At 41.4% G+C, this 27,701-nt stretch overlaps 1 protein-coding gene and 1 long non-coding RNA gene across 3 annotated transcripts in view; one reads left to right on the top strand and one right to left on the bottom strand.

The window, feature by feature from the left end:
* LOC138736912 (neuroendocrine convertase 1-like) overlaps positions 1 to 27,701 on the bottom strand; it is a 430,075-nt gene that overhangs the window by 71,558 nt on the left and 330,816 nt on the right. The gene's annotated exons all lie outside the window — the stretch shown is intronic.
* Positions 60 to 26,892, top strand: LOC138737710 (uncharacterized). Of its 2 annotated transcripts, none has more exons than XR_011341164.1 (2): positions 60 to 243; positions 26,605 to 26,892. It is a non-coding gene; the product is annotated as an uncharacterized lncRNA (long non-coding RNA). The 2 variants fall into 2 exon arrangements; XR_011341165.1 differs by lacking the exon at positions 26,605 to 26,892 and adding an exon at positions 985 to 1,221.

Below are 27,701 nucleotides of genomic sequence, written 5' to 3'. Positions count from 1 at the left end.
AAATTAATACCTGGCTAAAAGCTTGCAATCTAGACCTAGTTGTCCATGTGAATTGTTACCTCGTCTCATTCATCTACTGGGCAGCATAGTGACTCTGTTAGTGGAATTGTTACCTCATAGCTGCACAACCTAGGATCAATCCCTATTTCTGGCACTGTGTGTGCAGTTTACATATTTCTCCTTAGCACTCAGGTTTTCTCCTACGGAGAGTTGTGTGGACTGTAAACTGCCTCAAGTGTGTTGGTGAGTGGTAGAATATGCAAAGGGTCGATGGGAATGCAGGGAAAGTTGGAAAGTAAGGGTATTCTAAATGGATTCATTTTAGTAGGAATAGGCACAATGGGCCAAAGGGCCACTTCCATGTTGTGTGAATCTTGACTCTGAAAAACCACAACCTCTATAACTTATGTGGAGGGCAGCAGGTACATGGGAAACACCATCATCTCTAGGTACTTTTACAATTCACACACCATCTTGACTTGACAAGATAGCATATTCCTTCTTCAGAGGGTAAAGTGCTGGAATCTCCTGGCTAATGGCATCCAGGTAGCTTGGTCAGTTAGAATAATTTCATATCAGGAGAAAGCTTAACCAAAGACACATACAACCTTAGAAAATAGTTATAAATCCTTTGCCTGAAGTTGCAGAGGTTCATTCCACGATGCCTTGGTCTACTTGTGCCCTTGAGTATGGCTGATTACACCACTCTCCTCTTTTGGCTAACTTACTGGACTATCCTGACTTGGTTCCAGAACGTTCTAGTTAATTATGGTCTGAGCCTTCCCAGCAAAGATTGCACATACCATATTTAGAATAGTTGTCTTCAAAGACAAAACATATCTATCATTCTGTGCGTGCTCAATTGCATTGACATTCTTTGCCAAAATCATCAAAACACCCTCCATCTCTCACCTTCCATAATCTTAAACATCCAAAATTCAGCTCTTTCTATGCTTTCATGTATTATTTTCTTCTCCTTCACAGCAGTTCACCAACTAGTCACAGTACTTCAAATCAGGGATTGTTCGGTGGATGACATACTTCAAGAGTTATGACAGCTGCAGCCAATTAATAGAAATGAGAACCACTTTGATCCACAACAAGGATCGTTGCATGAATACCACATTATCTGCATTGAGATAATACAGATAATCTCTCAGTACAGTGGTAAAGGATGGATGTTTGGGTGTCTGCATTCCAATAAAGGTGTCTGAATATGTTGAGGTGTTTTTTCACAATTAAGGCATGCTCCTTTTGTAAATGCATAATTCTACAGACACTTGCCCACAATCTAAACATTGAACTACAACACTTAAAACTATTCAATCACCTGCTGTTACATATATACTTAGGGTATAAACCCTCAATGTACTTTGAGTTCAAAGAGATTCTACTGAGAAATGTTTCCAGGAGAGAGTCTCCTGCCAGGTTTGGTTGTGTTTGTGAAGAACTTTTACTCCTGCATGTCTGGTTTCCATCTGGCTCAATCAATATTGCAACATAATAAATGAAAGGATATTATATCCCTTCAAATCCTTATTCAAATCCTTATTCCCCAGATATTTCTCAAACATTTGTAAGCCTTGTACATCACCGAACTCTAGGTTTTTTTCCCAGAGAAACACAAGAACTGCAGATGATGGAATCTTGAGCAAATGAAGAGATGCTGTTGGAATTCAGCAGGTCCAAGTGGTATTCATGGAGAGAAATAGTCAACATTTCAGATCCTGCGCTGTCTGTAAGGAGTCTGTACATTTTCCCTGGGGACTCTGGTTTCCTTTCACCATTCGAAACGTACCGGGGCTATAGGTTAATTGGGTGTAAATTGAGCAGCATGGACACATGGGCCGAAATGGCCTGTTACCGTGCTGTATGTCTAAATTTAAAATTTAATTATAAATAGCAACCCTTTGCTGAGACGAAAGTGGAAATCGGAAGTAGCATATATATACATACATACATACATACTTATATAAAGGTGAGAGGGCAGGGATTGAGCCAAGAGATAAAAGGATATTGGATAAAGGAAGGTGGGAGAGGTGGAGATACCACTTGGGGGGTGGGTGGCAGTTAGGGGGGGCAGTGGGTGGAGGAGGTTTGATAAAAGTGTACATGGAGTGAGTAATGTTTTGGGTGGAAGCAGTGGAAATGGATTGGGGTGAGGGTAACCAAAATTTGGAAAACCAAATGTTAATGCCATTGAGTTGAAGACCACCGAGGAGGAATATGTGTTTACGAATGGCATCACAGTAGCAATGGATGACACCAAGACAAGTTTATTATCATTTGATTGCACAAGTACAACCCAATGAAACTGTGTTATACAGTCCTTGGTGCAAAACCTGCAGACACATAACCAGACATAACACACATATAGACAAACAATGCACATGCAGAACAAGTATTCATCTATACAAATAAATAAATGAATAAATAGATGTTGCTTCATAAATATGAAGTCTAGGAGAATTAGTGCGAACAGTTCCTCAGTTCCTTTTTGGGTTGGTGCACTAATTAACATGCTAGCAAATCACTGTGGAGTCAGATGAATCAGAGGAAATGGTGTAATCTGCATGTATGCATTTTCACCACAATATTCAGTGTTGACCATTTCGATCCTGGTGAAGACAGAGTATAATTTAAGCTATCAAATGATCAGTTCCAAGCAATGATTTTGTAATGAATATCAAGACCTGTCTGTTGTGAATTTTAAAAGAGAGGTATTTAATTCTGGCTCAGGGACAGTCTGTGTTACAGGTTTTGTGGATTTAAATACTGTAAGGAAAACCTAATCTCTGTAGGTTTAGGGTGACAAAGGCCCTTTAGTATTTGGATGTATGGGTGGTAAGGGCCCCATGGGTTTAGGGCCAGTGCAGGAGACTGAGACACTGTAGATTAAAGACCAGTACAGGAGATGGAGATTCTATGGGTTTACAGCCAGGGCAGGAGATGGAGTTTTAATTTTAAATTTAAATCTATACAGCACAGTCACAGGCCATATCTGCCCCCGAGTCCATGCCACCCAATTTACATCCAATTAACCTTCACTGCCAGTAAGTTTTAAACAGAGGGAGGAAACACATGCAATCATGGGAGAATGTACAAGCTTCTTACAGAGAGCACAGAATTCATACCCCAGTCCCAAATGCTGAAGCTATAAAGGCATTGTTCTAACCACTACACCAAACGTGCCACGCATGGTTTCTATGGGTTTACAGACAGTACAGGAAATGGAGATTCTATGGGCTTAAGGCCAACATTGAAGAAGAAGGCACTGTGAGTTTAAGGATAAGAAGGAAGGCAGAGGCCTGTGTTCACAGTTATTGTTATTTATTGCACTTTGCAGTTGTGACCAGGAGACAATTTGCAGGGTATCATATTTGGATCTGTACAAATTTTTTTTCCCCAGATGAAGATATACCGAAAGTTTTAATTTTAATTGAGACTTACAACATGGTAACAAGCCCTTCCAGCCCATGAGCCTGTGTCACCCAAATTCCCCAATTAACCTCCAACACCCATACATTTTGAAGGGTGGGAGGATACTGGAGCACCTGGAAAAAACCCACATTGGTCACAGGGAGAACTTACAAACTCCTTACAAATAGGGCCATTTTAGCACCCGGTCACTGACGCTGCAATAACACTGTGTTAACCATTGCATTAACCGTGCAGCCCAAGTTTTCTAGTGCTTCAAGAAGGTAGAGTTATTCTGAGCACAAGTATTTACAAGTTAGGGAAATTTAGAGACAAATGGAGTCTCTAACAGGTTTGATAGCCAGTTAAGCCAATGGAAGAGGCTCAACCAGCTGTCGGTATTTACAGCTGTGATGCAGAGGGGGCTGATTCTGTTGCTCTTCCATTATGCAGCATCTCACTGTTCAGGTAACAACTCTAGCAAGTCTGGGAAGGAGGACTTTGTACTCACTCTGTAGGTCAGCATGATGTTTGACTCATTCAGCAAGTTTTGGCTCGACGTGCTTTGAATGCAGGAAATCTGAAATGAAATGTCAGTTCTCTGCAGGTCAAGCTGAGTAAAATAGAACTGACTCTAAAATATCCTTTCAACAAAACACATTTTTCAGTGTGTTGGCTGCTGTCATCCTGAGCACACACTCCTTTCTTTGCAGAGTCAGGACAAAAATCCCCAGACCTTAACCCACTGCACAGCAGTGGCTTATAAAGATTTACTCCTCTAGATTCTCCACATTCCCTTTCCATTTCTCCCAACTGAGTGTAGAGGAGATGGATCTGGTAGCACAGACAAAAAAAGATGCAGTTTCCTCTCTTTCTTTTTAAAATATATTTATTGAGTTTAACATATAAACTTGCATACAAATTTTTAAGGAAAACACATAACAAGTCATCTCATAAATACAAGTAAAAAAAGTGATGGAACTACATTGACAGTTCCTTAATCCAGATGAGAAACAAGTAATTGAATTAATCTATGATAACCATGTTAAACCCCTGTTTTGAAGGCTGAATATAAGAGTAGAATTTTGTCTGATCATTCTTTGTTATTAATTACATGTACAGGTTCGGAGAGAATTGAGAAGAGATTTATTTCTTTATTGTTGAAAAATCTTGAATTTTGTAAATTTATAAGGGATCAAATACAGCTTTTTTTGAAAGTAAATATAGATTCAGTGGATAGTAAATTTGTTATATGGGATGCCTTAAAAGCTAACTTATGTGGACAAATTATTAGTTACACTGCTAAAATTAAGAAACAACATATGGCTGAGGTTAGTAAATTGGAGAAGGAGATCAAAATTTTGCAAAAGGATTTACACTGAAATTCCACAGAAGTTAAGACAGCCCACTTAGTTAATATGAAATTACAGTATAATTCATTAAAAGACTTATAAATTTGAGAAGTTATTACAAAGAACTAAACAGTGATATTATGAGTTGGGTGAGAGAGCTTATAAAGTCTTAGCTTGGCAGTTAAAAATGAGCAAGTTTCTAGAACAATAAATGCTCTTAAACATGGTTCAATGATTACAAATTAATGATGAGTTTTGTAAATTTGATGAAAAATGGTATACTTCTGAAGTGTTGGAAGATTAAGCTAAAATTGATAATTTTTATCTGATTTAGTTTTACCTTTTTTGAAGAATGAGGATATCAATGATTTAGATACTTCCTTTACTGTTAAAGATGTGATGGATGCATTTTGATCTTTGCCTAGTTTGTAAGTCTCCAGGAGATGATGGCTTTACTTTTGAATTTTATAAAGAATTTCAGGACTTTTCTTTTTTGATGGATGTATTGAAACAGGCAACAGAGATTTGTTATTTTCCGGATTCTTTTTCTAAGGCAATTATTACATTTATTCTTGAGAAGAATAGGGACCCATAAAAAGCAGGGTCTTATAGATCTATTTCTTTACTGAATGTAGATTATAAAATTGTTGCCAAGGTTCTAGCTAATAGATTAACAAAATATTTACCATATTTAATTAATGTAGATCAAGCAGGTTTTATTAAAAATCAATATTCAGCAGATAATTTTGTAAAGTTGATTTCTTTAATGAATGTTTCTCAGAAGCAATCTGACCAACCAATTGTAATATCTCTTGATGCAGAGAAAGCTTTTGATAGAGTGAAATGGAGTTTTTTTTATTCAAAGTTTTGGAGAAATTTAATTTTAGGCCTTTTTTTATTAGTTGGATTAAGGATTTATATAGAAGATCTACTGCTAGAGTTGTGACAAATGGACAGGTATCTTCACTTTTATGTTATCCAGATTGACTTGGCAAGGCTGCCCTTTGTCACCATCTCTATTTGCATTGGTTATTAAACCTTTGGTTCAGATGATTAGACAAGATAGTAATATTAAGGATATTAAGGTGAAAGTTGATGAATATAAAATAAATTTGTTTGCAGATGATGTTTTGATATATTTAACACAACCTTTGAAATCTTTGGGGAGTCTGCATGATAGATAGGAGCAGTACGGTGAAGTATTGGGTTATAAAATTAACTGAGAAAAAGAGCCTTTAGCTGAAATGGATTATTTTCTGTGCAGGCATATTGTCAAAATTTAAGTGGTCGGATCAGATTAGGTATTAAGATAGATAGTAATTATAATCATTTACATAAATTGAATTATCTACCTTTACTGTCTAAAATTAAATACGATTTGAATCAGTGGAAAGATTTACCTATAACATTAATAGGATGTGTTAATTGTATTAAAATGAATATCTTTCCTCAAATTCAATATCTCTTTCAATCTATTCATGCAAGATTCCTCAATTTTTTTTAAAGATCTGAATGCTTTGATGAGGAGGTTTTTGTGGACAGATAAAATGGTAAGGGTGTCATTACAGAAATTAACTTGGAAGTATGTATTAGGAGATACGCTGCTTCCTAATTTTCACAATATCAGCACAGTTGAAATTTATTAATAGGATGTTTGAAGTGGATAAACCTTTGATCTGGGCTAATATTGAATTATCTCAGATTGGTGAGAAGAGGATGGATCAGTTTATTTATAAATGGAATTCTCAGTTATTAAATAATTATAATTTGCCTGTGTTGAAACATTTAATGGAATTATGGAATTAAAAAATGAAATTACAGGCACTCAAGGTAAAAATTTGGGTAGAACTCCTTTGTTTCAAAATAAGCTTTTTCCTTTTACACTTAATAATCAATTTTTGAAGTTGTGCGATCAGAAAGATATTATTAAATTAGTAGAAGATTGTTATGAAGTAGGATATTTTATTTCATTCCAAAGAATGAAAGAGAAATATGAAACATCTTGGAAATACTCTTTTTTTCTTGTGATCAAATTAAAGCCCTATTGTTGGATAATTTTGGGCATACATTACGGCTACCCAGGCTGCGTAATTTGAAATTTTACTTACTAATGGTGGTAAGAAAGGATTTATATCTGAGATGTATGCTTTATTGCAGAATAAAATGCTTAAGTTGGATGTTTATAAATCTAAATTAAAGTGGGAAAAGGTTTTGTCTATTCCTATCTCTCAGGATGATTGGATGAAGATATGAGAGGATAGTATGACTAAAATTGTAAATGTTAGGTTCAGATTGGTTCATTATAATTTTCTTCTGATTTATGTTTTAGATGTCATAAGGAAGTTGTTTTTGTTTTACATTCTACTTGGTGAGATGGTGAAACCATTTTGGGGTAGATTTAAGGAACTCTAAGAAACTATTTTTAAAGTGAAAATTCCACTTTATCCTTTAGTATTCTTATTGGGTTATATTAAGAAATCGAGTTAGGAGTTAAAATTAAATAAATTTCAAATTGCTTTTTTGAGATTGGCTCGAGCTGTGGCTAGAAAATGTTTGGCAATTACTTGGAAGAATGAGACTAATTTGAGTACTCAGTGATGGCATTTGGAAATGAGATCTTGTATTCCATTGGAAAAGATAACATATAATTTATGTAATAATTATTCTTTTTTTTTGTTAATACCTGGAGCCTGTATTTGGAATATATGGGATTGAATTGTAAATTTTCTTCCCACGCAATGATGGTGTTGCATGTTATGTGATCACCTCTTCTTTCTTTTTTCTTTTTGGGGTAGTTTAGAGGGGGATGAGGAGTTGTGAATGGGTTAGGGTAGGGAGTGGGGGGGTCGTAGGGAGTATATTTACAAAAACATCATGTATGTATTATGTTTTTCTTTATTTGTATTTTTTATTGTATGACTTAATATGATTAATAAATAAAATTTTCAAAAAAACCTTATTTGCCAAGTTAAGCAAAATAAAAATTGATAACAAGAAAACAAAACATAAAACTCTAAAAACTAAATCTAATCTACCCCTTCCCTCTAATCAAGGTTACCTTGTTTTTTAAAAAAAAGGGGAATTGTGGATCTAATGGTGACTTCCAGATATTGGTCAGGAATCTCAGGGACATTCAAAATTCATAATTCTTCCACCCATAATAGTAGTCTCTGAATACTATCATGAATCATGTTAATTTTAATATTAGATTACTTTCCTGAACATGAAGAAAGTGCCAATGGACCAGATCCCTTTTGTTGGCAATTAAATCTAAAGCCCCATAAATGGAATTGTAAAAGAACTAAGATTTGTTCTTTGTATCTTTGCAATTAATTACAATTTTATTTAGGATATTCAAAGAAAGACATACACAGGCTCTGTTACACAAACAGATGTTTTCTTGTTATTAACACAGAATCTAAATATTAAATATGTAAATCCACAATATCCCATAATTGCAGTTTTAAAGGTCAATAAATCATCTTTCCTCACAAATACAATACACTTCTGTTCTCAGTGTAAAATGTGTTTCAAGTGTACGATGTCCTCTGTTTGGAGCAAAACATATCTGGTAATGTCTGAGAATCAAATTACATCATTTACAGAGACCAATGAAGAACAAAGCAAGACCGATAATGATCAATGATTATCGGCACAAAAAGTTTTTTTCCCCCAGACATACTGCATAGAATTAGGCCCTTCCATCCCACAAGCTCATGCTGCCCAATTACACCAAATTGACCTACAACCCTCATATGATTTTTGAAGTATGGTCAATTATTTCATGCATTTTGCTAAATATATACGCTCTTTTGTACAATGTTGTTTTCAATGCTCTTTGATGCTTAACCTGCTTTTTAAAATGGAATCAACTTTAGATGCAGGACTGATAGAGTTCTTGCAACCTAAGGAGACTCTTAGCTAAAATGAAAGAATGAGAAAAACCACTTTAAAGGGCTTCCACTTTGCTGACAATTATACATTCAATGTGAGCTTAGAAGTTGATATGCAGAAAACCTTGAATAAATTTACCAGTGCCTGTGACAACCTTGAACTCACAATTAGCATAAAGAAAACCAATCTAGTCTAACCATACAAAGGACCAAACATCTCTATGAAGGGTTAAAGGATTTCAGCAGTGGACAAATTCATATACCTTGGCAGCACTCTTTCAAGATAAGTCAACACTGATAACAAGCAGGGTATCAAAAGCCAGATCTGCTGATGGATCACTGAGAAATAAAGTACTGCAACAAACTGGAATCAGCTTCAAGACCAAGCTGGAGGTCTATTGTTTCTTATCGTACCTTCAATGAGATCATTCCATGTTCGAGAATTTTATAATAATCTACTGCCAACTAGTACCTGCATAAAATAGTGTTTATCCACACAATGTCAATCCTGTAAAGCAATGTCATTGTGAAGCACAATTAAAATGAATAGGCCAAATTGTGCAGATTAATCGCTGGCTTTTCTGAAATGAACAGTCAGTTATCAGCTATTCATGGCTCAGAGCCACAAGCATATTTGAAAGTGAAAATCTGAGACAACCTGAAGGTCAGATGTGTGTGATTTTTCTTCATGGGATCAAGGATGATTTGCTTCCATGCAATTCAGTGGGTTCAGAGGTCATTGATGAGGTCAACGTGGGGAGCCAGACTATTCTGTTGATGGATAGGAAGTGTAGTTCCTGGGTAGTTTATTTACTGATTTCACCACAGAAGCCAAACTTCTGTGTGCTCCCAGTTTTCAATATTACCCTGAATACTCCTTTGCCACTTTGAGTGGTCATAGTTCAGGAACTCCTTGAAGTAATCTTTTCAAGAAGACTTTAACCACATCTTTCAATCTTTTGCACCATCTGCCAGGAAAACCATGCATCTGAAAGAGCATTGCTTTACTTATCCTTCAAGTGTGTTCTGAAGATTTTGCAGTGACAGTTTTGATGGTATCTTTCTGCTGCTTCATGGTGCTTGCTGTTGATATTCCAGGTATCCAAATCATATAGCAAGGAAGGGATCACCACTGCCCAATCAGCCATGAGATTTTTTTTCCAGGTTTGTGATCAGTTTGGTGCTCAGCCTATGAGGCCATGCAGGTTCAAGCATCATTTGCATACTGCAGATCAACCTCAGAGGTTAGCATCACATTGGGGAGTGTGCAATCGGTAGAGGATCACCAGGGGAAAGTGTGAATCCAGTTAACAATTGATATAGTCATTTCTTTTACTTTGCATGCTACACTACTGATTAATGTCAACAAAGCAAGAGAATGGTTGGTCGGTGGAAACAATGACACAAAATACAGACTCTGTTTGATTCAGCACTGTATGTGTGTTATTTTGGTACGAAGACTAAAATAACACATAATAACTCATGTGGTCTAATCAATATCCTTTATATTAATTGCACTCCAAACCACTCACAATAGAAATTATTTGCTTTCCTAATTACCTGTTCCAGATTTGCATACCAATCACCATTGATTCATATATGATAGCATCAACACATCCAAGAATACTTGCATTTAATAACTGGTCCCCATTTAAAAGATATTGCTTCACCTGATTTCCAATCAGAGAATAACTGTGTATTTCCCTATATCATAAGGAATCTGGTGCTTTATTTCCCAATTCCTTAGCCTTTTGACATTACTTTGTATGTTAACTCCTTTGAGTCAATTTTCCATATGTGCTAAATATAAACACAGTTCAAGAATTAGAAAGATTCTATGAATTAGATCCCTCTACTTTGATCTACACTCTTTCTTGTTCACTGAATAAGTATAATGTTCTTGAATTCTTTACCTTGTCTTATCATTCAAAAATAAATACATCTCCAAAAGAATTGTTCTTTTCTTGGCACTTACTCAAAGCTTATCTTCCATTCTTTTCTCTCTTCTGAACCTACTTTCTAGATTTACTTGAATCCAATATTTGTGGTTTGATCCCATTAAAGAGTTCCTCAATGATTTCAGTCAGGAAGAGCCAGTATTTTCTGGATATGTGTCCGGGGAGCTAATTGGGAGCAGCTGTTATTGGGCAAGCCCATAATTGGCATGTGGGAGTGGTTTAAGAACTAACTAATTAAATTTCAAGACTGGCATGTTCCAGTAAAGAGGAAGCATAGGATGGTAAGATAATAGAGTTTTAGATGAAAAGAGAAGTGAGCTTAATCAAATGATAAAGGAGGCATAGATAAGATTTGGGGAGCTCCAATCAGACAGGCCACTGGAGGAATATAGAGATTGCAGGAAAGATCTCAAGTATGGCATTAGAAAGGTCAAAAGGGGGCCATGAAATGTTTATGGGGAGCAGGATTAAAGAGAATACAAAGGCATTTTGTACTTCACATGAAAAACAAGTGGATGACAGGGAGAGGATTGGACCTCTCAAGGACAAATGAGGGAATTTATGTTTGGAGTTAGTGGAAGTGAGTACATTACATCAGTATTTACCAAAGAAAAGTAACTGGAGGATAGTAACAAGAGCATAAAGTGGAGAATTCTAATGTTTTGGGACAGTTTCAGATTGAGAATGAAATGGTGCTGCGTCTTTTGAGCAGCATTGAAGTCTATAAATCCCAAAGGCCTGATGGGATATATTCCAGGTTACTGAAAGAAGAAAGTGAGTTGATCGCTGGGGTCTTAACGGAGATATTTGTGTCATCACTAACAGCAAATGAGATACTGGAGAACCGCAGAGTAGCATGTGTTATACTTTTATTCAAGAAGGGAAATGGAGGAGTTAAAGACTGATGAATCTTACATCTGTAGGAGAGAAATTGAATAAAAGGATATTTCGGGATAAGATTTGGGAATATTTGGAAAATTGTGGTCAAATAAGGCATGTCACAAGATCCCTTGTGGTAGACTGATCCAAAAGGTGCCATGTGTTCCTTGGTGAATTGATTGTTTGGATATGGAATTGCCTGGCCCATAGAAGACAGAATGTAGAGGTGAAGGGTACTATTCTGGCTGGAAGTATGTGTTCTTCAAGAATCAATGTTAGGACCTCTGTTGTTTCTGATTTCTATAAATGACTTGGATGAGAAAGTAGATGAATGGGTAAGTGTGCAGATGATACTGAGATTGGTGAAGTAATGGACAATGCGGAGGACTATCAAAGAATACAACAGGTTATAATTCATTTCTAGATATGAGCAGAGAATTTGCAGATGAAGTTTAATCCAGAAAGGTTGCACTTTGGCAGGTCAAATATAAGGGCAAAATATACAATTAATGGCAAAACTTATAAAAGCATTATAAACTTTAAAAGTGGTATTTGAAGTAGATAGGATGGTAAAAAAACAAAAAACATGTGGCTTTTTTGGGCAGGGCATTGAGAACAAAATAAGAAAGTAATTTCAGATCTATAAAACCTTGATTGGGCCAAATTTACAATATTGTGTGCAATTCTGGTTCTCCCCACCCCTCCAGAAATTATGTGGAAGTTTTGGAAAACATACAGAAGAGATGAATCAGGATTAGAGGGTTTGATCCTATCAGGAGAGAATTAGATAAATTTGGATTGTCTTCTTTGGAGCTAAGGAATGACCTGATTGTCATTTATAAAATTATTAAAGGCTTTGCGAGATTAACATCAACATTTTTTTACCAGGGTGAAATGTTATGTCATGATGGTTGAGCAGTGGGGGAGTGTGGGTTGGAGAGGAGGATTTAGGAGATATGCAGAATAATTCTTTTACACAGTGTTCGGTGCCAAGAATGGTTGACATAAATAGTGGTGGAAGCAAGTACAAGAGTAGCATTTAAGATGGGACGAGGCGGTTAGCGCAACTCCTTTACAACACTAGCAACTGGGACCAGGGTTCAAATCCCACGCTGCCTGTAAGGAATTTGTGCGTTCTCCCTGTGTCGATGTGGGTTTTCCCCGGGGGCTCCGGTTTCCTCCCATCATTCGAAACGTTCTGTGGGTGTCGGTTAATTGGATATAAACTGGGGAGGACAGACATGCGGGCCAAATTGCCCTGTTATGGTGCTGTATGTCTAACTAAAAGATGTTTCTAGATAGACACATGGATATGCAGGTAAAAGAAAGATGCATATTATGTGCAAGCAGCAAAGTTTTAATACAAAGTAGACATCATCTTTGGCACAGTCAAGTGGCCGAAGGGCCTGTTCCTATGCTGTTATGTTCTTTGTTCTATGTTTGAGCAGTTCTAATGCATTAAAGTCTCATTACTTCTCATGAGAGTAATCTGAAAAATGGCAGGATTTAAGTTTGCTTCAGTTGCAATTAACATAATATTCTTTAACCAAGAGAAATCACTGTCGCTGGCTGTGTCTTCTAATACAAATGCCCTAAAAACTGGAGTTACCTTCCTCTGCCATTCAACTTTTTGTTTTTCCTTTAAAATGCTTCTTGAAACTTGAGTTTTTAATCAAGTGGTCCAATATCTGCTTTTGTACTTGACATTAAATTTATTTGGTCATGGTCTGATGGAGAACCTTTGGGTGTTTTACTACCTTAAAGGTGTTCTTTTTTAAATCTCTTAAGTTTGCTCTTGTTTTGTGTGAACAGGAGAATCTTTAAACCCAGTCTGTTTCTGAATCACATTCATGTGGTCTTAGCTCGTTCCCATAAACTGGGGAGCTGGATAGCTATTCAAGTCAAAAATAATTGGGCTGGACAATGCTCACGAGCCCCAATTAGAGAATGTGGTAACTGAAATTTGAGACTCTATTCTGTGAGAAAATGGTGGAAGCACAGTGTGTATGAATCAGACTTAGGCGCTCCCCTTTCTATCAGTCTTGACTAAAAAGTTTTTGTAACGTGTCATAAAAGGTTTATTCTATTATTCTGCCTCATGATGTTGCAAATAAAATCCCATTAAGGACCTCACATCGGACCCTTGATTTGCAAGTGTCACTAACGTCATCTGATCATCAAGGCACGTGCATGTGCCACTGACAAATGGATACGGTTAGGTTAGCAAGAGGCAGCAATTAATTAAGCTGAATAATTGGGTAGCTATTCTGACAAGTGCTTACACAATTTCAATTGAGCAAAAAGGTGAATATTTTGCATCCAGGGTTTCTTGGATCATCTGTAAATTAAATCCCCTCACAATGAACAATTAAATTAATATAATACAATTTTGTTCTAATTAAATTCCAATAAAGAAAATATTTTAACATTTAACACTAATTTTTTTATAAAACTTTGAGTTTGTATAGCACCTTTAGCATAGTAAAGAAACAAATCTTTAATAACTTTGAACCATCACCTTCGGAGACTGACAGTAAAGCAAAACAAATAGGAACCACGCTGGTTGCAAATCTTTCCAAAATGGACTATAGATGACAAACTCAGTCTTTGCATATCAAGGACAGTTACTGAGGTCACAAAGTCTTACTTGTTCCTGACACTTTACTCTCAAAACAACAATGGTTGCAGCATGTTGGGTCTGTGAGTCTTTAAAGGTTAGTTACAAGTATACACTGGCAATCTCAAGCTGATGTAACAGAATTATATATACATAATTGAGCTGCAAAAATAATACTTCCTACATTATTTATTTTTGTGCCTAGTCTTGTTTTGAAGTCAAACAAATAAATATAAATTTGATTAATTGCAATGGAGAATCTGTCTTTTATATTCTATTTGTACTTACTGAAATTATTGTGACTGAATCACACAAACATTTAAACAATTGTAAATCAAACAGCACACTATTCATTTAAAATATCTGTACTTGTATGTTCATGACCTTTTACAAACTGCATTGAAGATGTCCTTAAAATGTGCAGCAAATATGATTTTAAATCCAATTTAAGTGCATCACTTGCTTTAGCATTTGTTGCCTGATTGGTTCTATTATCACAAATCTATCCCATCCTTTACCAACACCAAAATAAATCTCCAAACACTTTGGCTTCAATCTCTAAATCACAGAATATCAATTTGTATTTTTAACCAAAATTATTCCTTGTTTTTGTAAATAATGTCTGTATCCTTATTTTCATGCCTCTGCATGATCTAAAAGATCTCTGATTTGAACAATATATCCTTCATCTCCAATAACTTGCATGACTCTCATGCTTTTTAAAATGACTGCATTTTTTTCTCAAAAATTATATCATTTTCCCTGCAGTCACATTTCCATTTATACTTCACTTTCAGCCTACTCTGTGTCATTGGTCTCTGAGCATTCCTCCCTCTCCATACTCAACCCCCTCTATGCTCTGCATTTAACATTCTATTTCAACCATTTACAGAAGTCTCCCATGCAATGTCAAGCTTGATACTCAAGAGTTAATGCATTAAATTTTCAGACCAGCTCCCCAGCAGAAACAGGGTAATAAGAAGTTGAAAGTGCAATATGTGAAGCTACTGTGATACAAATCATTTTGCTAAGTTTTTGAACATGTTTCATTAAGGTGCAAGAATGGAACAATTGTAAGATGGCTGGGTGATTCAAGGTGCCATGGGGAACACCATTAATTTTCAGTGATAGAAAGATATGGAAAAGTCTAATAAAACAGTTCAAGGCTTTGATATCAGTAAATTATTTGCAGTCAGTGTCAGATTCTTCTTTACAGACTCTTCCTTTCATTGATCACCTTAATGAACCGGTGGTGCATTGTGCCTCTTGTGTTCCATAATGTTGCAACTTCAGAAGGGCAAAGTTGTGCATTAGCTGCCCTCTTGCAAATCTTTTCCTGAATGCTTAGCCATGAAGAATTATTGAATATTCTTAAATTTGTTCAGGGCTACAGAGGAATGTTACATCGTTCACCTGATGAGGCTGATGGATGTTTGCCTGCATTCCATTATTTCTATTGTTTAGTTTGTGTCCTGGGATATTGCAGATGATAAACTTGCTTTCCCTGACATGACTATACGATTTATACTTGTGGCACAAGATCAGATGGCATGTCAGGATTTCCAGAATATGGAGGCCATACCACTGTGAATTAGAACCGGAGCACCATAGGGCTGCGTTCTTAGCCCCATGCTCTACTCGCTTTATACCTATGACTGCATGACTCGCTATGACCACAACATAATCTACAATTCACTGATGATACAACAGTAATGCATAAAAAGGGATGATGAATCAGCATCCAGGAGGGAGACTGAAAACCGCTTAATGGTGCACCAACAATGTTGCACTCAATGTCACCAAAACTAAGGAGCTCAGTGTTGATTTCAGGAAGGAACAAACAGATGTGAAGGATCCATTGATCATCAGGGATCAGAGGTCGAGAGAATGAGCAAATTTAAGTTATTGGGAGTCACTATCTTGGAAGATCATTCCTAGACCCAACACACTAATGGTGTTGTGAAGAAAACACATCAGGAGTTTAGGGAGGATTGGTGTGACAATGGCCAATTTCCACAGGTGTGTGGTGGAAACTGTGCTGACCAGCTGCATCATGGTCTGGTATGGAGACACCAATACCTCCAAGTGTAAAGCCCTGCAAAATGTAGTGGACGTAGCACAGGACATCACAGGCAAATCCCTCCACACCATCAAGAACATCAAGAGGGAACAATGCCATTGGAGAGCAGCAGTTATCATTAAGGGTCCACACCACCTGGTCCTCTTCTCACTGCTGCCATCTAGAACATGATAAGACTCACACCACCAGGTTCAGGAATAGCTGCTTCCTGGATGGAGTACATGGCTGAGTATTAAAAATCTGTGTTGACCAACTTACCAATGTATTTTTGGATATCTTCAATATCTCAGTCCAGCAGGGCATGGTACACACCTGTTTCAAACAGGCATCAATCATACCAGTGCCCAAGGAGAGTGTAGTATCCTGCCTTAATGACTATCAATCAGTAGCACTTGTATCAACAGTGATGAAGAGTTTTGAGAGGTTGGTAATGAAGTTCCTGTCTGAGCGGTGTCATGGATACATTCCAGTTCACTATGTAGTAACAAATCTAGTAACACAAAGCTATGGAACACCTGGACACCTGGACAGCAACAATGCATACATCAAGATGTTCTTTATCGACTACAATTCGGCATTTAACACCATCATCCCCTTGAAACTGATCAGCAAACTCCAAGACCTGGGGTTAACACCCCACTGTATAATTGGATCATGGATTTCCTCACCACCAGACCACAATCAGTGAAGATTAGTAAGAGCATCTCCTCCATAATCTTCATCAATACAAAAGCACCACAGGGCTGTGTTCATAGCCCCCTGCTCTACTCACTTTACATTTACGACTGTGTGGCTCAGTACAACAATAACACCACCTACAAATTTACCTACAATACCACAGAAGTGGGTAGAATAAAGGAACAGGATGGAGATTGAAAACTTGGCTGAATGGTGCACAATGACCTTGCACTCAGTGTCACCAAAACTAAGGAGGTGATTGTTGACTTCAGGAAAGGAAAGGCAGACGTATACAATCCAGTGATCAGTGGGGGATCAGAGGTGGGGAGGGTGAGCAAATGTGAGTTCTTGCAGAGGATCTTTCTTTGACCCACACACCAATGGCATCATGAAGAAAGCATATCAGCGCCTCTACTTCGTCAGGGGTTTGTGGAGGTTTGTTATGACACCAAAAATCCTGGGAAATTTCTACAGAGGTGTGGTGGAAAATGTGATGACTGACTGCATCACAGGATGGTATAGGGACACCAATACCATTGAGCATAAAGCCCTTCAGAGGGTAGTGGACACAGCTCAAGACATCACAGGCAAAACCCTCCCCACTATCGAGTTGTTGTGGCTATCTCTCATGGTCAAGGATGATTACCTTCAATCTGTTGATCGCAGAGCAAAGATGCCTGCGCATGTATTTGTTTAACGTGTACTTAATGTTGCACTCCAAGGAGCACACGATACATCACAAATCAACCAATTAGTTCCAATGGCATGGAAACCACAATGATTGGAGCTGATGGATTTGCTGCAGCTTTTGTCTGCCTTCACAGCCACTGAGTTCAGAGTAATTTCGTCTGCCTGTTCCACCATTGAGGTCTTGGTTGGATTGTTCTTTGTCAGGGACCTCACCCTCGACCTTACCACCATGGGTGGCCCTATCAGGAGGATAGCCCCAGACAGCATCATACTCGGGATCTAAGGACCACACAAATTTCTCCACCATGACAAGTAGACAAACCATGGAGAAGCCACCACTGAATATATCTACAGGGAACACTGCTGTCAGAGAGCAGCAGCAATCTTCAAAGGCCCACACCACCCAGCACACACTCTGTTCTCATTGCTGCCATCAGGAAAGAGGTATAGGTACCATAAGACTCGCATCACCAGTTTCAGGAACAGTTGCTTCTCCTCTACCATCAGACTCCTCAAGGACAAACTCAGTCAGAGACTCATTTAAGGATTCTTACTTGTGCACTTTATTGATTTTCTTTTCTTTTTTAGTTTTCTCTGTATTGCACAGTCATTTTGTTTACATTTGTTATGTTTACAGTTCTTTATTTGTTTACATGTATATGCTGTGTACAGTTTTTTGTATTGCACTACAAATTATTGGTAATTCTGCCTCACCCACAGAAAAAGAATCTCAGGATTGTATGTGATGTCATGCATGTACTCTAACAATAAATCTGAATCTGTAGCCTGAATATTAACTGCAGTACATTTGTGTGCGCATTGCATTTGCCATGTGTCACTGAGGCTTGAGGTAACAGAATGTTTAGAGTAACCAGTCTAGGATAGAACTGAGTTTTTTGAATGAGGTTAAAGCTGTTCTCATCTTGTCAAATGGAGAGTATTCCATTAAACTCATGTAAATAGGAGGCAAGTCACTCCTCGACACTCCAAGCAGGATAGCCAGTCTCTGACCTGTTCATGTATGCACAGTATTTATATTGTTTACTGTTACAAAATCCTGACAGGATGGATGCAGGGTGAATGTTTCTTCTGACTGAAATGCCTTGAGGAAGGGGCCACAGTCTCAGATAAAGGGAAAGCCCATCTGACTTTGAGTTCAGGAGACAGTATTAGGATAGTGAATCTTTGCATTTCTTCCCTTGGAAGTGTCGTGCAGGTTCAGTCATTGACCATTCAAAACAGAGACAAATAGATTTCTGGATATTAAGGGCAAATATTGGATTAAAGCAGGGAAATGATGCTAAACAAGATCACCCATTATTTTGCCCATGTATTTTCCAACCACCTTCTCATCATAAGGTCAGAGGTGACAATGTTTGCATTTTACACAATGCTCAATTACATTCCCAAGCCCTCATTAAATGAAGCAGTCCACATATATTCAGGCATAGGCTGATAAGTGGCCAGTAACATTCATGCCACAAAAGTGTCAAGCCATGGCCACCTCCAGCAAGAAAGAACCTAGCACCTAGCCTTGACATTCAGTAGGATTTTGATTGCAAAGTTCCCCACCATCAATATCATGTGCTGCACCACTGACCAGAAATTTAACTATAGAAACTAGATATAAGTCCAGGTCAGAGACCATAAGACATAGGAGCAAAAATAGGCTATTCAGTTCCACCATTTAATCATAATTTGATCCACTTTCCCACTCAGCCCCACTTCCCAGCCTTCTCTCCAATAACCTTTGTCATCCTGGCTAATTAAAAACCTATCAATCTCTGCCTTCAATACATCTAATGACCTGGCCTCCACAACTGTCTGTGGCAACAAATTTACCACCCTCTAGCAGAAGAAATTCCTGCACATCTCTGCTCTAAGCAAACAACCTTTAATCCTGAAGCTGTTCCCTCTTATCCACCACGGAAAACAACCTTTCTACCTCTATCGTGTCCACGCCTTTCAACATTTGAAATGTTCACCCCTCATTCTCCTAAATACCAACGAATGCAGTTCAAGAGCTGTTAAACGGTTCTCATATGATAAACCTTTCATTCCCCGAATCATTCTAGTGAATTTCCTTTGAATACTCTCCAATGTCAGCAAATCCTTTCTGAAATGTGGAAGCCAAAACTGCTCACAATACCCCAAGTGAGGTCTCACCAATGCCTTCTAAATCCACACATCCCTGCTCTTACATTCCATTCAGAATCAGAATAGGAATTTATTTTCATGAACAAGTCATGAAATTCAGTGTTTTGTAGCATCGTCATAGCGCAAATATTTTTCTTCTTCACCTCCGTCTCAACCTGCAAGTTTTTCTTTGGCTTGGCTTCGCGGACGAAGATTTATGGAGGGGGTAAAAAGTCCACGTCAGCTGCAGGCTCGTTTGTGGCTGACAAGTCCGATGCGGGACAGGCAGACACGGTTGCAGCGGCTGCAGGGGAAAATTGGTTGGTTGGGGTTGGGTGTTGGGTTTTTCCTCCTTTGCCTTTTGTCAGTGAGGTGGGCTCTGCGGTCTTCTTCAAAGGAGGTTGCTGCCCGCCAAACTGTGAGGCACCAAGATGCACGGTTTGAGGCGTTATCCGCCCACTGGCGGTGGTCAATGTGGCAGGGACCAAGAGATTTCTTTAGGCAGTCCTTGTACCTTTTCTTTGGTGCACCTCTGTCACGGTGGCCAGTGGAGAGCTTGCCATATAACAAGATCTTGGGAAGGCGATGGTCCTCCATTCTGAAGACGTGAACCATCCAGCGCAGCTGGATCTTCAGCAGCGTGGACTCGATGCTGTCGACCTCCGCCATCTCGAGTACTTCGACGTTAGGGGTGTAAGCGCTCCAATGGATGTTGAGGATGGAGCGGAGACAACGCTGGTGGAAGCGTTCTAGGAGCCGTAGGTGGTGCCGGTAGAGGACCCATGATTCGGAGCCGAACAGGAGTGTGGGTATGACAACGGCTCTGTATACGCTTATCTTTGTAAGGTTTTTCAGTTGGTTGTTTTTCCAGACTCTTTTGTGTAGTCTTCCAAAGGCGCTATTTGCCTTGGCGAGTCTGTTGTCTATCTCATTGTCGATCCTTGCATCTGATGAAATGGTGCAGCCGAGATAGGTAAACTGGTTGACCGTTTTGAGTTTTGTGTGCCCGATGGAGATGTGGGGGGGCTGGTAGTCATGGTGGGGAGCTGGCTGATGGAGGACCTCAGTTTTCTTCAGGCTGACTTCCAGGCCAAACATTTTGGCAGTTTCCGCAAAGCAGGACGTCAAGCGCTGAAGAGCTGGCTCTGAATGGGCAACTAAAGCGGCATCATCTGCAAAGAGTAGTTCACGGACAAGTTTCTCCTGTGTCTTGGTGTGAGCTTGCAGGCGCCTCAGATTGAAGAGACTGCCATCCGTGCGGTACCGGATGTAAACAGCGTCTTCATTGTTGGGGTCTTTCATGGCTTGGTTCAGCATCATGCTGAAGAAGATTGAAAAGAGGGTTGGTGCGAGAACACAGCCTTGCTTCACGCCATTGTTAATGGGGAAGGGTTCAGAGAGCTCATTGCTGTATCTGACCCGACCTTGTTGGTTTTCGTGCAGTTGGATAATCATGTTGAGGAACTTTGGGGGACATCCGATGCGCTCTAGTATTTGCCAAAGCCCTTTCCTGCTCACGGTGTCGAAGGCTTTGGTGAGGTCAACAAAGGTGATGTAGAGTCCTTTGTTTTGTTCTCTGCACTTTTCTTGGAGCTGTCTGAGGGCAAAGACCATGTCAGTAGTTCCTCTGTTTGCGCGAAAGCCGCACTGTGATTCTGGGAGAATATTCTCGGCGACACTAGGTATTATTCTATTTAGTAGAATCCTAGCGAAGATTTTGCCTGCAATGGAGAGCAACGTGATTCCCCTGTAGTTTGAGCAGTCTGATTTTTCGCCTTTGTTTTTGTACAGGGTGATGATGGTGGCATCACGAAGATCCTGAGGCAGTTTTCCTTGGTCCCAACAAAGCTTGAAAAACTCAGGCAGTTTGGCATGCAGAGTTTTGCCGCCAGCCTTCCAGACCTCTGGGGGGATTCCATCCATACCTGCTGCTTTGCCACTTTTCAGTTGTTCGATTGCCTTATATGTCTCATCCAGGGTGAGAACCTCATCCAGCTCTAGTCTTAGGGGCTGTTGAGGGAGCTGGAGCAGGGAGGAATCTTGGACTGAGCGGTTGGCACTGAAAAGAGATTGGAAGTGTTCTGACCATCGGTTGAGGATGGAGATCTTGTCGCTGAGGAGGACTTTGCCGTCTGAGCTGCGCAGCGGGCTTTGGACTTGGGGTGAGGGGCCGTACACAGCCTTTAGAGCCTCGTAAAAACACCTGAAGTCGCCAATGTCCACGCTAGGCTGGGTTCGTATGGCGAGGCTAGTCCACCACTCATTTTGGATCTCCCAGAGTTTGTGCTGAAGATGGCTGCATGCGCGACGGAAGGCTTGTTTCTTCTCTAGCCAGGACAGCTTTGCAAGGTGAGCCTGGTGGGCAGCTCGCTTCTTTGCCAGCAGTTCCTGGATTTCCTGGTTGTTTTCGTCGAACCAGTCCTCGTTTTTTCTGGAGGAGAAGCCCAGTACCTCTTCAGTGGACTGCAGTATGGCAGTCTTCAGCTGATCCTAGAGGGTTTCAGGGGACGAGTCCGTAAGGCGGATTGCATCCTTGAGCTTTACTTTGAGATTTGCCTGGAAGTTTCCTCTCACTTCGTCTGACTGCAAGTTTCCAACATTGAACCTCTTTCTGGGGGCTTTACTGTTCCTGGATTTTGGCTTGAAGTGAAGGTTGAGCTTGCAGCAAACCAGCCGGTGGTCAGTGTGGCATTCCGCGCTAGGCATGACCCTGGTGTGGAGCACATCTCGTTTGTCACTTTCTCGCACCAGGATGTAGTCCAGGAGGTGCCAGTGTTTGGATCGGGGATGCATCCAGGTGGTCTTAAGGCTGTCCCTCTGCTGAAAAAGGGTGTTTGTAATGACAAGCAGCTGTTCTGCGCAGAGCTCCAACAGGAGGCGCCCATTGTCGTTGCACTTGCTGACGCCATGCTTGCCCAGGATTCCTGGCCAGGTTTCTGAGTCTTTGCCGACACGAGCGTTGAAGTCGCCCAGGATGACAACCTTGTCGGCTGTAGGGGTGCGTTGGATGAGGTTGCGCAGGTCGGTGTAGAACTTGTCCTTTTCTGCTGGTTCCGCCTGGAGGGTTGGAGCATAGACACTGATGAGGGTGATGTGACACTTGTTTTGAAGGGGGAGTCGCATGGACATGATTCGGTCCGAGAGGCCTGTCGGAAGGTTTTCGAGTTTGGAGGCAATGAAGCTCTTGACCATGAAGCCTACACCAGATAGGCGTCGTTCATCCGAAGGCTTGCCAGACCAGTAGAGTGTGTAGCCCGCGCCGCGTTCTTGGAGGCTGCCTACATCTGCCAGGCGGACTTCACTGAGAGCGGCTATGTCGATGTCAAGTCTGAGGAGTTCATGTGCAATGAGGGCAGACCAACATTCAGGTCGGTGGCTGTCAGCCTTGTCTAGCATGGTTCTGATGTTCCAGCATGCTAGCTTGAGTTTGTGAGCATCTTTTGAGGGGGAGGACGTGGAGGGGGAGGACGTGGAGGGGGAGGACGTGGAGGGGGAGGACGTGGAGGGGGAGGACGTGGAGGGGGAGGACGTGGAGGGGGAGGACGTGGAGGGGGAGGACGTGGAGGGGGAGGACGTGGAGGGGGAGGACGTGGAGGGGGAGGACGTGGAGGGGGAGGACGTGGACCTGTCCTCGGGCCTGCGCAAAGGAGCTTTTAGGTGGAGTGCAGTGCGCGCAGTACTGGCCCCACCCTTTACACCCATGGTTCGTGTGCCGTGGCCAGGCAAGCTGGGACGTGGCAGCGAGGTCCTTGGGTCGTAGGTTTTATATCGGAGTGGCCTTCTCCTATGCAGGTTTCTTACCCGGGCTAGAGGGGTCTGCCTCCCCTCCTAGGTCGGTCCATACTGCCCGGACCGGGGCCGAGGCCGCCGCAGCTCACCCTGTGCCTGGACTGGGGCCGCCGCCTCCCACTCTCTGCCCGGATCGGGGCCTCCGCCTGCCTCACTCGACCGAGGCCGGGGCCGCCGTCTCCCCCTTGCTCCTGCCCGTGTCGGGGCCGCCGCCGCCGCCTACCCTTCGCCCGGACCGGGGCCGGGGCCGCTGCTGCTCTCCCTGTGCCCGGACTGGGGCCGCCGCCTCCAACTCTCTGCCCGGATCGGGGCCTCCGCCTGCCTCACTTGACCGAGGCCGGGGCCGCCGTCTCCCCCTTGCTCCTGCCCGTGTCAGGGCCGCCGCCGTCTACCCTTCGCCCGGACCGGGGCCGGGGCCGCTGCTGCTCTCCCTGTGCCCGGACTGGGGCCGCCGCCTCCAACTCTCTGCCCGGATCGGGGCCTCCGCCTGCCTCACTCGACCGAGGCCGGGGCCGCCGTCTCCCCCTTGCTCCTGCCCGTATTGGGGCCGCCGCCGTCTACCCTTCGCCCGGACCGGGGCCGGGGCCGCTGCTGCTCTCCCTGTGCCTGGACTGGGGCCGCCGCCTCCAACTCTCTGCCCGTATCGGGGCCTCCGCCTGCCTCACACGACCGAGGCCGGGGCCGCCGTCTCCCCCTTGCTCCTGCCCGTGTCGGGGCCGCCGCCGTCTACCCTTCGCCCGGACCGGGGCCGGGGCCGCTGCTGCTCTCCCTGTGCCTGGACTGGGGCCGCCGCCTCCAACTCTCTGCCCGGATCGGGGCCTCCGCCTGCCTCACTCGACCGAGGCCGGGGCCGCCGTCTCCCCCTTGCTCCTGCCCGTGTCGGGGCCGCCGCCGTCTACCCTTCGCCCGGACCGGGGCCGGGGCCGCTGCTGCTCTCCCTGTGCCCGGACTGGGACCGCCGCCTCATCAAGCATGAGGACTCTCAGGTCCCTTTGCATCTGGGCATTTTCAATTTTCTCCCCATTTAAAAAATAGTCTGCTCATTTTTTTTCTACCATAGTGCATGACCATACACTTTCTGACATTATATTTCATTTTCCATTCTCCTAATCTGTCTAAGTCTTTCTCCAACCTCCGTGTATCCCCTGATTCTTCACCTATCTTTGTATCATCTGCAAACTTGGCCACAAATCCATTCATTCCATAATCCAAATCATTAATATACAACATAAAAAGAAGTGACCCCAACACCAACCTCTGTGGAACACCACTAGCAACTGGCAGTAAATCAGAATGTGATCCTTGTATTCAACTCTCTGTTTCTTGCCAATCAGCCAATGCTCTACCCACACTAGTATACTTCATGTTCTGCCATAGGTTCCTCTGATGTTAAGTAGCCTCATGTGTGGCCCTTTTTCAGATGCTTTCAGAAAATCCAATGACACAACGTTCACTGCATCTCCCTTATTCAGCCAGCTCATCACCTTCTCAAAGAAAAGAATCCCAATAGGTTTCTCAGGCAAGATTTTCTCAAAGGAAACTGTGCTGGCTTTGGCCTATCTTGTAACCCCATTCTTTACATCAGGCTTACTGGCCTATAATTTCCTTTCTGCTGCACTCCCCCCCCCACCCTTCTTGAAGGTGGAGGTGACATATGCGATTTTGTAATCCCCCATGATCGTGTATCCTTTTCAACTTGACTCAACTCTTGACATCCCAAGGCTTTTCACCACCTACAAGTCATGCAAGTACTTTCCAATCACTTTGATGACCATAATAACTCTCAAGAAGTTCAATACCATCCAGTATAAACCAAGCCTCTTGAATGGCATACTATTCAAAACGTGAAAAAATAATTCTCTCCACCATCAATATACAGTCACTGCAAAATATACATCACAAAAATATACTGCAGCTACTCATCTAGGCACCTCCGAGGTAGATGACTTCTCGAACCAAGTAGGACAAGGGCAGCCTATGCATGGAAACAAAGACTAACCAAAGGTTCCTTTCTAAAGCAGTCCTTCATTGTTAATGGGCTTCAATCCTGGAATTCCTTATCCAATTGCAGTGTGGAAGTTCCTTCTCTGGAAGAACTTCAGCAATTCATGAAGGAGGCTCACCACAGCCTTACCTTGGACAATCAAGGATGAACAATAAATACTGGCATTGTCACTGATGCCCAGATTTTATAGGACATACCTTGGCATGTTTCTGCAGTTTTGGGGGAATGCCAGTGCTATAACTAGACTGGACAAGCTTGGCTGGAAGTGCATCCTGTTCTGTACCTCCACCTAACACATTTAGAGTATTGTGAGTTGGGTGAGGATAGTCTGACGCGAGGCATATATTTCAGGAAATAGCTCCGATAACACTTCTGAACATGTATTTGTGAGTGCTTCAGCTTTGCCTTTAACACACTGTTCAGGCCAACTTCTTCCCATGAGTTGCTTAATTAACCACCAACATGCACATCCAGGTCTGAGGTTGGGGAAAGATGAAAGGAGAGGGATTGCAATCCACCAATTTGTGGTTTTGTTTATTGATATTTAACATGCCTGTATTTCCTTGGTGGGTGGGGGGTGGGGGGTGGGGGTAGGTGAGGTCTGGGCCTGATATCCTGCTCACCCAGGGAAAGAATTAAATTGCCTCTCCTTTCTCAGTGCAGTGATCACTGCATAGATGGGGCTCATCGGGCCATCCATCTGGGAGAAGGACACTGTGAAATAAGACCTATGACCTGAGATCCTGGCTTTCACTGTCCCAGCATGCTGGGCTGAGGCAGATAAACCCCAGGTGTAAATGGTGTGGCCAGTACTGCACACACTTAATTCCACCTAAAAAAAAATCCATTGTGTGGACTCAAAGGACATGCCCATGTCTACGATCCTTCCTAAATCATCGATCGCAAAGCCAAGCCATGATTTCCTTGTTGCAGCTTCACTCAGTTGACTCTCATGCCATGGCTTGATAGTGATACTAAAGTGAGGAATCTGCTGACCGATGAAGTTACAGATTGTAGATGTGTACATTTCTATCACTGCAGATGGTCACAGCATCTTATGAATGCCAAATTTCCACCTGCCTGATCTCTTCTGTCTTTCTCACTCTGTAGGTTTGTCATGCCAAGAAGCACAGTAGGACCAGAATGTGAAGATGAGATGCTGTCTCAACAAGGACTGTTGCAATGGTGCCTTCTATCTCTGTTTTATGGACAGATATATCTGCAACAAGTAGATCACCAGAGTTCAGGTCAAATGTGTTTTTCCTTTAGATGGGTTCATTCATTACGTGCCATGGAGCCAATACTACAGCGGACTTCTTCAGAATTCAGCCAGCTCAGTGGGCAAAGGCACCACTAAATCACTGTTTGTGATGAACATTAAAGATTTCACATAGTGTACATTGTGTGCCTTTCTATTTACAATGCTTCTTCCAAATATTATTCAGCATGAAAGAGCCTTGATTCATCAGCTGAAGGAGGTAATGCGGAGGAAATTACTTTGTTTATTGAACAAAAATAAGGTGGAGTGACTCAGGAGATCAAGTCGGGTCCATGGAGAAAAATTGTCAGTTCATGTCTCAGGACTTTATTTATTTATTTTATATAAGAGTTAGGGCTTCCAGGGCTACTCCTTTCCACTGATATAATACTGATGGGTCTGTCCTGCTGGTGGAGCAAGAAGAATCCAAGATTGCGATGGAGATGTCTGATATTTTCTGGAGTGTGCTTTGATTACTATGTCAGGTTGATGCTCGACTAGCCCATAAAACAGCTTTCCCAATTTAGAAACCAGTCCTCAGATATTTGTAAAGAGGACTTTGCTAAGTTAATTGGTTTGAGAGTGAATTTACCTTGCTTGAATTCGATACCTTTGTCACTGTTGAGTGGTTTCTCTCATTTGGATCTTTCCCAATTTCAACATGGTGTTTATGACACAACTGCATGACTTATTAAGTTATTTCAAAGGACATTTAAAGGTCAAACACATCGGTGGGCCTGAAATAGTTATGCCTTGTTACTATTTTATTTGCAAGGAAGGTTGCACATAACCAGTTGTGGACTTACAATTCATTATTATTTTATCTTCCTTTCATATTTATTATATAATTTTTTTCTCTTTGTGTTATCTTAGTTTTATTTTATTTATATTAATATGCTTTACAACTGCCAGCTGCAGCAAGTAAGACTTTCATTGCAGTGGTATTTTA

The sequence above is a fragment of the Narcine bancroftii genome, chromosome 6 (assembly GCF_036971445.1).
Source record: "Narcine bancroftii isolate sNarBan1 chromosome 6, sNarBan1.hap1, whole genome shotgun sequence".
Classification (NCBI taxonomy): Eukaryota; Metazoa; Chordata; class Chondrichthyes; order Torpediniformes; family Narcinidae; genus Narcine; species Narcine bancroftii.
This window is presented reverse-complemented; position numbering and strand designations above follow the sequence as displayed.